General features: G+C 46.1%; 1 protein-coding gene across 1 annotated transcript in view; it reads right to left on the bottom strand.

Annotated features, from left to right (window-relative positions):
* Positions 1-12,324, bottom strand: part of TMEM106B (transmembrane protein 106B) — a 55,292-nt gene that overhangs the window by 31,898 nt on the left and 11,070 nt on the right. The window lies entirely within an intron of this gene.

The raw sequence follows: 12,324 nt of genomic DNA, 5'->3' as shown, positions 1-12,324 counted from the left end.
ACGCACTGCAAGCAGTGAGTTACCACAACGCAACATTTTTCAATGCAACTTTAACGCTGCACTGTGACCGGCCCATAGGATGAGCATTGCAGTGCGGTAAGTGGCTTTTTAAGACTTTATAACGCAGCTCTGCAACGTGGCACTTAAAGCGGTATCGTCACCATAAAAATCAAATTTCAACAGCAACTGCTCTGAGTGTATTAAGTGATAAAGATGCTAATCCTGCATTCAAAACTTTTTCTGCTGTTATAGTTTGGCGTTATCACATACCTTAGGAGCACTGGTCCTTTAAGTGCCATTGCCAAACAGTTGCATGCTGGGGGGTATTTTTATCTATAATATATTCCTCCTCTTCCCTTTAGTTCCCACTCCTAATGACATAAGACAGTGCACTTCCTAGTATAGACTTCAGTGGGAGTGTCTGAAGACTCTTGGAGGAGGGCGGGTAATGAATACACAATTAGCAAGAGGAGAAAGTGTGGGAGGAAAGGATTTCAGGAGGTCAAAGGTAACAAAGATGGAAACTGCCTAGAACAGTATTCTCTGCTTTTCCTTATATATGTGGTTTTTATTTCTTGGTTAGCATGGGTGTCACTTGTTCTTTAAAGAAAATCTGTAACAAAAAAAAAAAAAAAACTCCCCTGGGGGGGTACTCACCTTGGGTGGGGGAATCCTCCGGATCCTAATGAGGCTTCCCCTGTCGTCCTCGGTCGCACGGCAGCAGCGAAAATCCTCCCGGAGCGGCGGCGATGTAAATATTTACCTTTTGGCTCCAGCGCAGGCGCAGTATCCGCTCTCCGCTCAAAGATAGGTGGAAATAGCCGATCTCTGTCGGGCCGTTCTACTGCGCAGGTGCAAGTCTCCTGCTCCTACGTAGTACTGTGGACCCAACGGAGATCGGCTATTTCCGTCTCTCTCCATCAGAAGAGCAGCCACAGCGCCCCCGCTGGAGCCTGGAAAGGTAAATATTGAACAGGCTGTCGGGTCTGTCAGGCCGCTGTTCGGAGGGCTGCAGCGAGACCCCCGTGGGACAGAGGAGGATGGGGGAAGCCTCATTGGGACCCTGAGGCTTCCCTCTCCCGAGTACCCCCCCCCCCCCCCCCAGGGATGTTTTTATTGTTACAGTGTCTCTTTAATATTCCAAAAATGTGCAGACAACTGCATACAAATTCTTCAATCCAAACAATTAACCATCAAGAGAACTCATCAAGTGGCAAAGTGCATACGATTAATAGTAGAAAAGGCTTCATTTTGCAATTTTTGGTTCCTGATTTTATCTTGTGATATCCCTGACTATATAATAGTTGTCATAGTGGCGATTTTGGTGCACCTACAGGGATTATTGTTGTTCTTTGATCTGCCATATACACAATCCTCTAATGCTAGGTACACATGATTAGATTTTCTGTCAGATCAATTATTTCCAACACATCCGATCTGATTTCTGATTAATTTTCCATTTACTTCTATGGAAAATCGATCAGAAATGAGATTGGACATGTTGAAAATAATCGATCTGCCAAAAAATCTCATTGTGTGTATCTAGCATAATACTTTAAGCCAGGGGTCTCAAACTCAATTTACCTGGGGGCCGCAGGAGGCAAAGTCAGGATGAGGCTGGGCCGCATAAGGGAATCAATCAATCAGGCCCCCCCCCCCCCCCCCCCCCGTCCCTTGCATTGATTTTTATTTCAAAATCAAATTCACACTGAAGCAAAATATTTTGCCTTTTTTACCGTATAACTTTTTTACCGTATAGTTCGCTTCAGTGCTCCCATTACAAGTAATCTGCTGTGTCCCCGCCGCAAAATGAGAGCTGCAGAGCCCCCAAATCGCCCGGGGGGCAATCCGCCGGCATTTCCTGGAAGGGGCAGAGCTTTCAGCTTCAGCTCTGCTCCTCCTGACGTTAATCGTGGCGCATCGCCGCCTCTGCCCGCCCCTCTCACTCTTCCTTCACAGAGAGGGGCGGGGAGAGGCGGCGATCCGTGCAGCGATTGACGTCAGGAGGGGCAGAGCTGAAGCTGAAAGCTCTGCCCCTTCCAGGAAATGCTGGCGGATTGCCCCCCGGCGATTTGGGGGCTCTGCAGCCCTCGTTTAGCGGCGGGGATGCGGCGGATTACTTGGGAGCACTGAAGCGAACTATAAGTAAGCTTTTGCCGGCGAGGGCCACAAAATATTGTATCGAGGGCCGCAAATGGCCCACGGGCCGCGAGTTTGAGACCCCTGCTTTAAGCCATAGACCCTGAACAAGCATGCAGATCAGACAATCTGACAAGATTAGCTGCCTGCTTGTTTCTGGGGTGCGATTCAGATACTTCTGCAGCCAAATTGATCAGCAGAGCTGCCAGGCAACTGGTATTGTTTAAAAGGAGATAAATATGGCAGCCTCCATATCACTCTAACCTCGAGTTCCCTTTAAATACTCTTCTGCATGGTAAGTGGTTCTATATATACACAACTATCCAAACAAGCTGAACTCATGCAATTATATAAACACGTACTATATATAGGTGGCAATTACATGATTCATATGGAGAATCTTGCAACTAACTGCTTTCATTTAATCTTAATTATGCTTCATCATTGTATAAGTGCAGTTTATATACTTAATGTGGCCATTTTACGTCTCATTGAAAGCTACTTTCCTAACCGTGTATTTATACCTATTATATAGTACTAGACCTAAGGCCTGTTAAAGTAACAGGTGCTCGTCCTCTGCTCAAAACCCCCCTCCCCACCAGTCCGTCGCCACAGGTCAGCACACATGCCACCTCCTCTGGCCCCACCCTCCTCCTGTCCCAATGGCCGCCCGCGTACTGCGCATGCGCGGTAGGACAAAACCACGGACACAGGAGGAGGACGCAGGGACACAGGGGTTTTTATTAGGTAGGATTATGATTATTATATATGTATATAAATGCAGAGGCCACACTGGTTGCAGTAAAGTGTATTTTTACCTAAGAAAGTGACTGTTATAATCACGATACATTTTGTGGTAAAGACCGTGCATTTAACTTTTAAATTATTTCTTAGAAATCAGATGCATCATCTTAGTATGACAGCTCTAGGGTCATTTTTAAAGTTAAAAGGAACCAGAGGTGTGAGACCTATAGAAGCAGACATATTTCCTTTTGAACAATACCGGTTGCCTGGCTGCCCTGCTGATCTTTCTGGTCAATAGGGTATAAATCACACACCTGAAACAAGGATTCAGCTACTCTCGGTAGATTTGTCATTGGCATTAGAGTTGGGCCGAACGGTTCGCCTGCGAACGGTTCCATGCGAACTTCCGTGGTTCGCGTTCGCGTCCCGCAGGCGAACCTTTGCGGAAGTTCGGTTCGCCCCATAATGCACATGGAGGGTCAACTTTGACCCTCTACATCACAGTCAGCAGGCCCAGTGTAGCCAATTAGGCTACACTAGCCCCTGGAGCCCCACCCCCCCTTATATAAGGCAGGCAGCGGCGGCCATTACGGTCACCCGTGTGCTGCCTGCGTTAGCGAGAGTAGGGCGAGCTGCTGCAGACTGTCTCTTAGGGAAAGATTAGTTAGGCTTAACTTGTTCCTGTCTGGCTGCATACCTGTTCTGTGAACCCACCACTGCATACCTGTGCTGTGAACCCACCACTGCATACCTGTGCTGTGAACCCACCACTGCATACCTGTGCTGTGAACCCACCACTGCATACCTGTTCAGTGAACCTGCCACTGCATACCTGTTCTGTTCAGTGGACCCGCCACTGTATACCTGTTCATTGAACCCACCACTGCATACCTGTGCTGTGAACCCACCACTGCATACCTGTGCTGTGAACCCACCACTGCATACCTGTTCAGTGAACCCACCACTGCATACCTGTTCAGTGAACCTGCCACTGCATACCTGTTCTTTAGGCCTGTCATTTAGCATTCAATGTGATTTCTGCCCTTAAAACGCTGCTTTGCGTCAAATCCAGATTTTTCCCGGGGACTTTTGGCATGTATCCCACTCCGCCATGCCCCCCTCCAGGTGTTAGACCCCTTGAAACATCTTTTCTATCACTTTTGTGGCCAGCATAATTATTTTTTTTTTTCAAAGTTCGCATCCCCATTGAAGTCTATTGCGGTTCGCGAACTTTAACGCAAACCGAACCTTCCGCGGAAGTTCGCGAACCTAAAATCGGAGGTTCGGCCCAACTCTAATTGGCATCTGATCTGCTGCATGTTCAGGGTCTATGGTTTAAATTATTAGGCTCTGCGGCCACTAAAGGGACCACTATGATGAAAAATTGTACAGTTTAAAATCCATATATGGATAAGAAGTACATTTCTCCTAGAGTAAAATGTGCTACAAATTACTTTTATCCTATGTTGCTGCCACTTACAGTACGTAGTAGAAATCTGACAGAAATGACAGGTTTTGGGCTAGTCCATCTCTTCATGGGGGATTCACAGCATGGCCTTAATTCTTTATAAAGACACTCCCTGAAAACAATATATACAAAGATGCTGGCAAGCCTCCCTGCTCGCTTCACACTCTTTTGGCAGTTGGACAGAGCAACTGGCATTTACTAAGTGCTTCTGAAAATAAAGAAATCCCCAAGAATCCCCCATGAGGAAATGGGCTAGTCCAAAAATCTGTCAGTTCTGTCATATTTCTACTACCTACTGTAAGTAATGGCTCATTTTACTCCGGAAGAAACATACTTCTTATTTATATGTGTTTACATGCATTTGGAATTGTATGATTTTCGCTATAGTGGTCCTTTAAGCGGAGGAACTGACATTTTTTTATCCGTTTTTCCGCTCCACAGTGACCAGCTCTGTATTTTATATATAGGAGCGGCTCACACTTGTCACTCTGCGATGGATCCGGTGCAGTAAGCAGGTCGCACTTCTGGGTAGTACGCGATAATCTCAGGCAGGCGGATGCGTTCCCCCATATAGCCTATAGGGGGAGCACATCTGCCCCGAGCTACAGACGGACCATCGGCACCCGCTGGCTGCACGTGGTCCGGTACAAGTGGGAACACAGCCTTAGAGGCAGAGGATCAGCAGGACAGCCAGGCAATCTGCATTACTTAAAAGGAAATAAACATGTTAGCCTCCATATCCCTCTCACCTCGGGTTCCCTTTAGGATAAGGCCTCTTTCACAGAGCGACGTTAAAGTCGCACGTTAGAAAATATTAGAAAGCAGAGTAACGCACAGCAATGCAAAGTCCGTGCGACAGTCACAGTGCACACGTTGCGTTAGTGTGTAACGTGTAGCGTTATTAGAAAGTGCTGCATGCTGTGCGTTTAGCAATGTATCTGCTGCGTTACGTGTGTTGCACATGCTTAGTAATTTTTTTTTCTTTCCGCATGCGCCGTTTTCGTTCCATAGTAAATACATTTTCTAACGTGCGACTTTAACGTCGCACTGGGAAAGTTTATATGCGTTGCGTTAGGGCCGCGTTGTGCGACATTAACATCGCATCAAATGCAACGTCCTGCTGTGAAAGTAGCCTAAAAGAATGAAATGGCCGGGTGCCCCATATGAAGAAAAATAAAAAACATTCAGTAGCCATGGAGCCCCAAGATGTAAGAGTTACAGTGTTCTGAACTCAGAACTTCCTCTCTGCGCTAAAAGATAAGCAACAGCATAATAACCTTCACAGAAAACAGTTCTTTGTTGCAGCTGAGACAAATCCTGCAATAAATCTGCAGTGTGTCTACTTCCTGCTTTCATGGAAGCAGAGAAAGGGTTAACATCCTGTGCTTTCAAATGAACCTATCTGCCATCTCTGCCACGGCAGTCATGTGACTCAGGGGAATTAGACAGGCTAAACTCTCTAAGTACATACAGGAGGCATTTATCTCTGTTTTCCTTCTGTCCGGTGCGAGAGTTCAGGTCCACTTTACAGGGAATCCGAAGTGAAAATAAACTTGTGAGATAATGAACTGTATGTGCAGTACAACTAAGGAATTGAACATTAGTAGCAAAGATCTCATATTGTTTCCAGTACAGGAAGTGTTAAGAAACTTCACTTGTTATCTATGCAAAAGAGCTTCTCTGAGCTCTCTGACCAATTTAGTCAGAGAGCAGTGCTATTTTAAATAAGCACTTAAACATCAAAGAAACAGTAATAGACAACTTCAGATACGATTTTACTGCAGGAGAGTTCAAAGGGTCATTAGCTCTGCTCTGTTTCATAGTTTAAAGGGAAGGTTCACGCAGGAGCTGTAAAAAATAGAAATCAAAATCCACTTACCTGGGGCTTCCTCCAGCCCGTGGCAGGCAGGAGGTGCCCTTGCCGCCGCTCCGCAGGCTCCCGGTGGTCTCCGGTGGTGATCCCTGCGCAGTACAGCCCGGAGGACGTCGGATGACGTCAGCGCGCACAAGTGACACGCAACTTGGAGCGCAGGAGCAGCCCGACCTGGCAGCCGGCCTGGCCAGGTCGGGATCACCACCGGAGACCACCGGGAGCCTGCGGAGCGGCGGCGAGGGCACCTCCTGCCTGCCACGGGCTGGAGGAAGCCCCAGGTAAGTGGATTTTGATTTCTATTTTTTACAGCTCCTGCGTGAACCTTCCCTTTAAAATACTGAGTGTAGTTTGCAAACTGAAAATAAAAAAAGCTACTGTGTATAACTGAAAATAAAAATATGAGACTTTTCTTTGGTACTAATGGTCTATTAATTAGCCATGCTACACATACAATTAATCATATCATACGTTTTTTTTCCGCTTGCATGTCACTTTAAAAAGGTGCCCATACACTTACTCGATTTCCCGCCGATAGACAGCAGATTCGATCACTGTGATTGAATCTGCTGTGAAATAGATGCACAAACACTGACCGATCGACCGATGTCCGGCCGAAATCGTTCCCGTCGATCTGTCCGCGCGGAAAATTTATCTCGATTGATGGGTCAGGAGTCAGTCGATAGCGGCGTTCAAATGTCCGACGACCGACGCTAGCGGCAATACATTATCTGCTCCACCGGCGCGTGTCCCCGCTGTCCCTTCTCCCTGCTGGGCTCCGGCAGGCTTCACTTGCTTCCTGTCGGGGGAAGTTTAAACAGTAGAGCGCCCTCTACCGTTTAAACTTCCCCCGACAGGAAGTAAAGTGAAGCTGGAGCCCAGAGCGGAGTAGAGACAGCGGAGACCGGGGGACCTGCGCTGGCCGGATCGGGTAATGTATGCTGGAGGCAGCGGCAGCTCCACAGATTGTGAATCGGTTTCATAGTGAAATCGATTCAAAATCTGTTTGCAGTGTAGGCAGCCAATAGATCCCTCTGTGATCAGATTCGATCACAGAGGGATCTATCTGCTGGTCGATGTGGTGGCAATCGACCAGTGTATGGCTACCTTTAGACAGCTGGCTACCTGGAGGCCGGTTTCTACTTAATATGTTGATCTGTGGGCATGTGACTACTAGATTATTTTATTCTGAGGCCCAGGACTACGTAATTATTTTATCTTGAGGCACCTGGCTAGCTTTCTTTCTGGAGGCGTGTGACTAATTTTATTTTGATGCATGTGACTACTTCATTCTTTAATCTGGCGGCATATGGCTACTGCAGATAATCAACATTGTCAGGAAGTGCATTTGATTGGCCCGGTTCGCAGCTGCATACAATTTGGATTTAACCACTTCACCACTGAGGGGTTTTACCCCCTGACCATCAGAGCAATTTTCACCTTTCAGCGCTCCTTCCATTCATTCGTCTATAACATTATCATTACTTATCACAATTAAACGATCTATATCTCGTTTTTTCCGCCACCAATTAGGCTTTCTTTAGGTGGGACATTATGCCAAGAATTATTTGATTCTAAATATGTTTTAATGGGAAAATAGGAAAAATGTGGGGAAAAATTCATTATTTTTCAGTTTTCGGCCATTATAGTTTTTAAATAATGCATGCTACTGTAATTAAAACCCATGAAATGTATTTCCCTATTTGTCCCGGTTATAAAACCGTTTAAATTATGTCCCTATCACAATGTTTGGCGCCAATATTTTATTTGGAAATAAAGGTGCATTTTTTTCAGTTTTGCGTCCATCCCTAATTACAAGCCCATAGTTTATAAAGTAACAGTGTTGTACCCTCCTGACATAAATATTTAAAAAGTTCAGTTCCTAAGGTAACTATTTATGTATTTTTTTTAATTGTAAATTTTTTAATTTTTTTTTTATTACAAAAAAAAAAAAAAAAAAAATGGGGAGTGTGGGAGTTAATTTTTTGTGTATAGGTAATGAATTTGTATGTGAAAAAAGCTTTAGGGTGTAGTTTTACTATTTGGCCACAAGATGGCAACAGTAACTTTTTGTTTAATGCGACCTCCAAGCGTCCTCCTGGACGCTTGGAGGAAGTACTAGAAGGCTGGGAAAGTTGTTTTTTTTTCCACAATGATCGCGCTGCTTATCGGAGAAGCAGCGGATCATTGCGGGGCTTAGATCAACGAACGGGAATGGATTTTCCCGTTCATTGATCTCCGGGCGAGCGGCCGGCGGCGTGGTTATGAGCGGGAGTGCGCGCTAGAGCGAGCGGAAGCGCGGGCAGCGTCGGGAGAGCGGAAAGTACGGATTTCTCCGTCCCTGGGGGTGAAAGGATGGAAAAAGAGACGGAGAAATTTGTACGGGCGGGGGTAAAGTGGTTAATTTTCATGCAAGCTGGAAGCATTCGTATCTTGCTGGAATTCTCAGGACAGAAGCACTTGTTTGCTTGTAACTAGAGTTGGGCCGAACCTCCGATTTTAGGTTCGCGAACTTCCGCGAAAGGTTCGGTTCGCGAAAAAGTTCGCGAACCGCCATAGACTTCAATGGGGAGGCGAACTTTCAAAGTTTTAAAAAATTCTACCAACTGGAAAAATGATAGAAAACAGGTTTCAAAAGCTCTAATACCTGGAGCCACACCTAATTGAGTGAAATACACATCACTGCTGGAGGACCCGCCCACCCTCCCTCCTCCAAGCAAGGTCCTTTATACCATTTGCCTACCTACACTAATTAGTTATGGGACAGCTGCTACACACTCTGCTAGGGAGATTTTAATTCCTCCCTCTTCCCACCTCCCTCCTCCCACCTCCCCTTCTACCTATTCCCTCCTCCCTCCTACCGGAGGGAGGAGGGTCTCTTCTGCCAGGGAATTATACTATTTTAAAAACCAGTATACATCATACCATAGCTGGTACATCATACCATAGCTGGGAATACATACATGAGTATACATCATACCATAGCTGGGAATCGAACCCAGATCTCACTGTGTGGTGGACACGTCACCCTAAGCACTGTACCACTACAGAAGTAAGTGAAGCTAGCCTAAAATGTAACATTTATGCTCAATGCAATAGAACCATTAGGTTGCTTAAAGGAGAACTGTAGTGAGAGGTATATGGAGGCGGCCATATTGATTTCCTTTTAAGCTATACCAGTTGCCTGGCAGCCCTGCTGATCTATTTGGCTGCAGTAGTGTGAATCACACCAGAAACAAGCATGCAGCTAATCTTGTCAGATCTTACAAAAATGTCAAACACCAGATCATACCATAGCTGGGAATCGAACCCAGATCTCACTGTGTGGTGGGCACATCACCCTAAGCACTGTACCACTACAGAAGTAAGTGAAGCTAGCCTAAAATTTAACATTTATGCTCAATGCAATAGAACCATTAGGTTGCTTAAAGGAGAACTGTAGTGAGAGGTATATGGAGGCTGCCATATTGATTTCCTTTTAAGCTATACCAGTTGCCTGGCAGCCCTGCTGATCTATTTGGCTGCAGACAACTGAGTCAAATGGTATAAAGGACCTAGCTTGAAGGGAGTGTGGGCGGGTTCTCTAACACTGAAAGCAGTGTGTTTGACAATAACATGTCTGCTGACAGTGAAATGGAGGCTAAAAATTTTGCTCAATACAGCATTATGGGGCGAATCGAACTTCCGCAAAAGTTCGCCTGATGCAGGCGAACGCGAACCCCCAAAGTTCGCCTGGAACCGTTCGCAGGCGAACCGTTCAGCCCAACTCTACTTGTAACAGATGTGAGGAAGCAGCATAACAACCCGCAAAGCGATAAAATCGATTACGCAGCACTAGCCGATCATGCATTCACAAGTGGGAGGTACATGTGACCCAACCGCTAATCACATCCAATTACTGCTGCCTCGCCAATCGCTCATTCACGGCGTGCGAAGATCCCACAACAGCGTTAGGCGTTTCCGACCGCGTCATCCTCATTGTACACGCTCTTCACCCTGCTCTACCCACAGCATTACTATACATTCGCTATACACTGACTCAAACTGAGGTGAGAGGGTTATGGAGGCTGCCATATTGATTTCCTTTTAAAGCAGGAGGATTAGCCATACTTTGCCAGGAAAAAAAACACATATATAAGTAGATAAATACTTGGTGTACTTGCATAACACATGTATTGTACTGTCCACATTTTGATTTCAGTGAATTTTATATAGTAAATGAAGAGAATTATGTTCCTGGTGGGAACCATGTCTTTTGCCCACAGTTTGTGGCTAAATCCTGATGTCATTTCTGCCCTTTACTTTTTTTTCTTTTCTCCTCCAATCACAGATTCACCTCAGCTTTGCTTGTAAACACAAGTGAGCAGGGGATTGTGTTTCAGATAAGCAGCTAGGCAGGGAAATAAATGGAAGAGCAGGAATACACAATAGATAAAAAGAACCCCCAGCATGCAACTGTTTGACACTAACTATTAAAGGGCCAGCGCTCCTAAAGTATGTGATAACTCCAAACCGTAAAAGCAGAAAAAGTTTTGAATGCATCTTTAGCACTTAATACACTCAGAACAGTTGCTGCTGAAATTAGATTTTTATGGTGACAATCCCGCTTTAAAGGGCAACTGAAGTGAGATGTATATGAAGGCTACCATATTTATTTCCTTTTAAACAATACCAGTTGCCTGGCAGCCCTGCTGATCTTCTGGCAGCAGTAGTGTCTGAATAACACACCCCTGAAACAAGCATGGGACTAATACAATCACACTTCAGTCAGAGCACCTGATCTGCTGCATGCTTGTTCAGGGGCTATGGCTAAAAGTAATAGAGGCAGAGGATCAGCAGGACAGCCAGGCAATGTGCGTTATTTAAAAGGAAATAAGCGTGGCAGTCTCCAAATTTCTCTCACTTCAGGTGTCATTTAACCTTTGTGGTTTTATTTCCAGATTTAGGTTCTAAAAAGCAGCACAATTTTTTTCACAAGCTTTTAGACCCTAAAAACAGGAAAAAAAATACCACAGAGAGATCTGCAGCTGCCCTTGCATAGAACTCACTTAGGGCTGGAACCCACAGGAGCGCTTTTGGCAGCGTTTTGGCAGCACTGCGATACGCTAGCAGTTTGCCAAAACGCTGGGCTAATGTTAATGGATGGGGCAACTTCCACAGGAGCGTTTGCGTTTCCCAGAAACGCAAACGCAGGACCTGCAGCATTTTGGGAGCGTTAGTGCTTCAATGTAAAGTATTGAAACGCTAGCAGAAACGCTCAGCAAAACCTAAACTGAGCGGTTTTGCTAGCGTTTTGCGGTTCAGCACACTGTAACAAAATGAAAAATAATTCACAGGACCAATTAGGATAAAAACGCAAAACGCAAAACGCTAGGCACCCGCTGGGGAAAAAAATACAATGTTGCAAAACACGACCAAAAACGCGCATGAATCCGCTTGCAAGCCGCTCAGACAAAACGCTAGCTGTTGCGTTTTGCGTTTGCGGTTTTCAGTGGGTTCCAGGCCTTAGGGTTACCGCTCTGAGCTGCAGATTTCCATCCCGAGCCTGACTCAGGATTACCGCTCTGAGCTGCAGATTTCCATCCCGAGCCTGACTCAGGATTACCGCTCTGAGCTGCAGATTTCCATCCCGAGCCTGACTCAGGATTACCGCTCTGAGCTGCAGATTTCCATCCCGAGCCTGACTCAGGATTACCGCTCTGAGCTGCAGATTTCCATCCCGAGCCTGACTCAGGATTACCGCTCTGAGCTGCAGATTTCCATCCCGAGCCTGACTCAGGATTACCGCTCTGAGCTGCAGATTTCCATCCCGAGCCTGACTCAGGATTACCGCTCTGAGCTGCAGATTTCCATCCCGAGCCTGACTCAGGGTTACCGCTCTGAGCTGCAGATTTCCATCCCGAGCCTGACTCAGGATTACCGCTCTGAGCTGCAGATTTCTATCCCGAGCCTGACTCAGGATTACCACTCTGAGCTGCAGATTTCTATCCTGAGCCTGAGGGCTCGTTCCCACTATCGCGAATCCGCATGCGTCCAACGCATGCGGATTCGCACATGTAATGTGAGTGGATGGGGCTGTTTCCACTCCTGCGGTGGCGTTGTG

This window comes from Hyperolius riggenbachi, chromosome 5 (genome assembly GCF_040937935.1).
Source record: "Hyperolius riggenbachi isolate aHypRig1 chromosome 5, aHypRig1.pri, whole genome shotgun sequence".
Lineage (NCBI taxonomy): Eukaryota > Metazoa > Chordata > Amphibia > Anura > Hyperoliidae > Hyperolius > Hyperolius riggenbachi.
The sequence above is the reverse complement of the archived record's forward strand: the minus strand, read 5'-3'. Positions and strand labels throughout refer to the sequence as shown.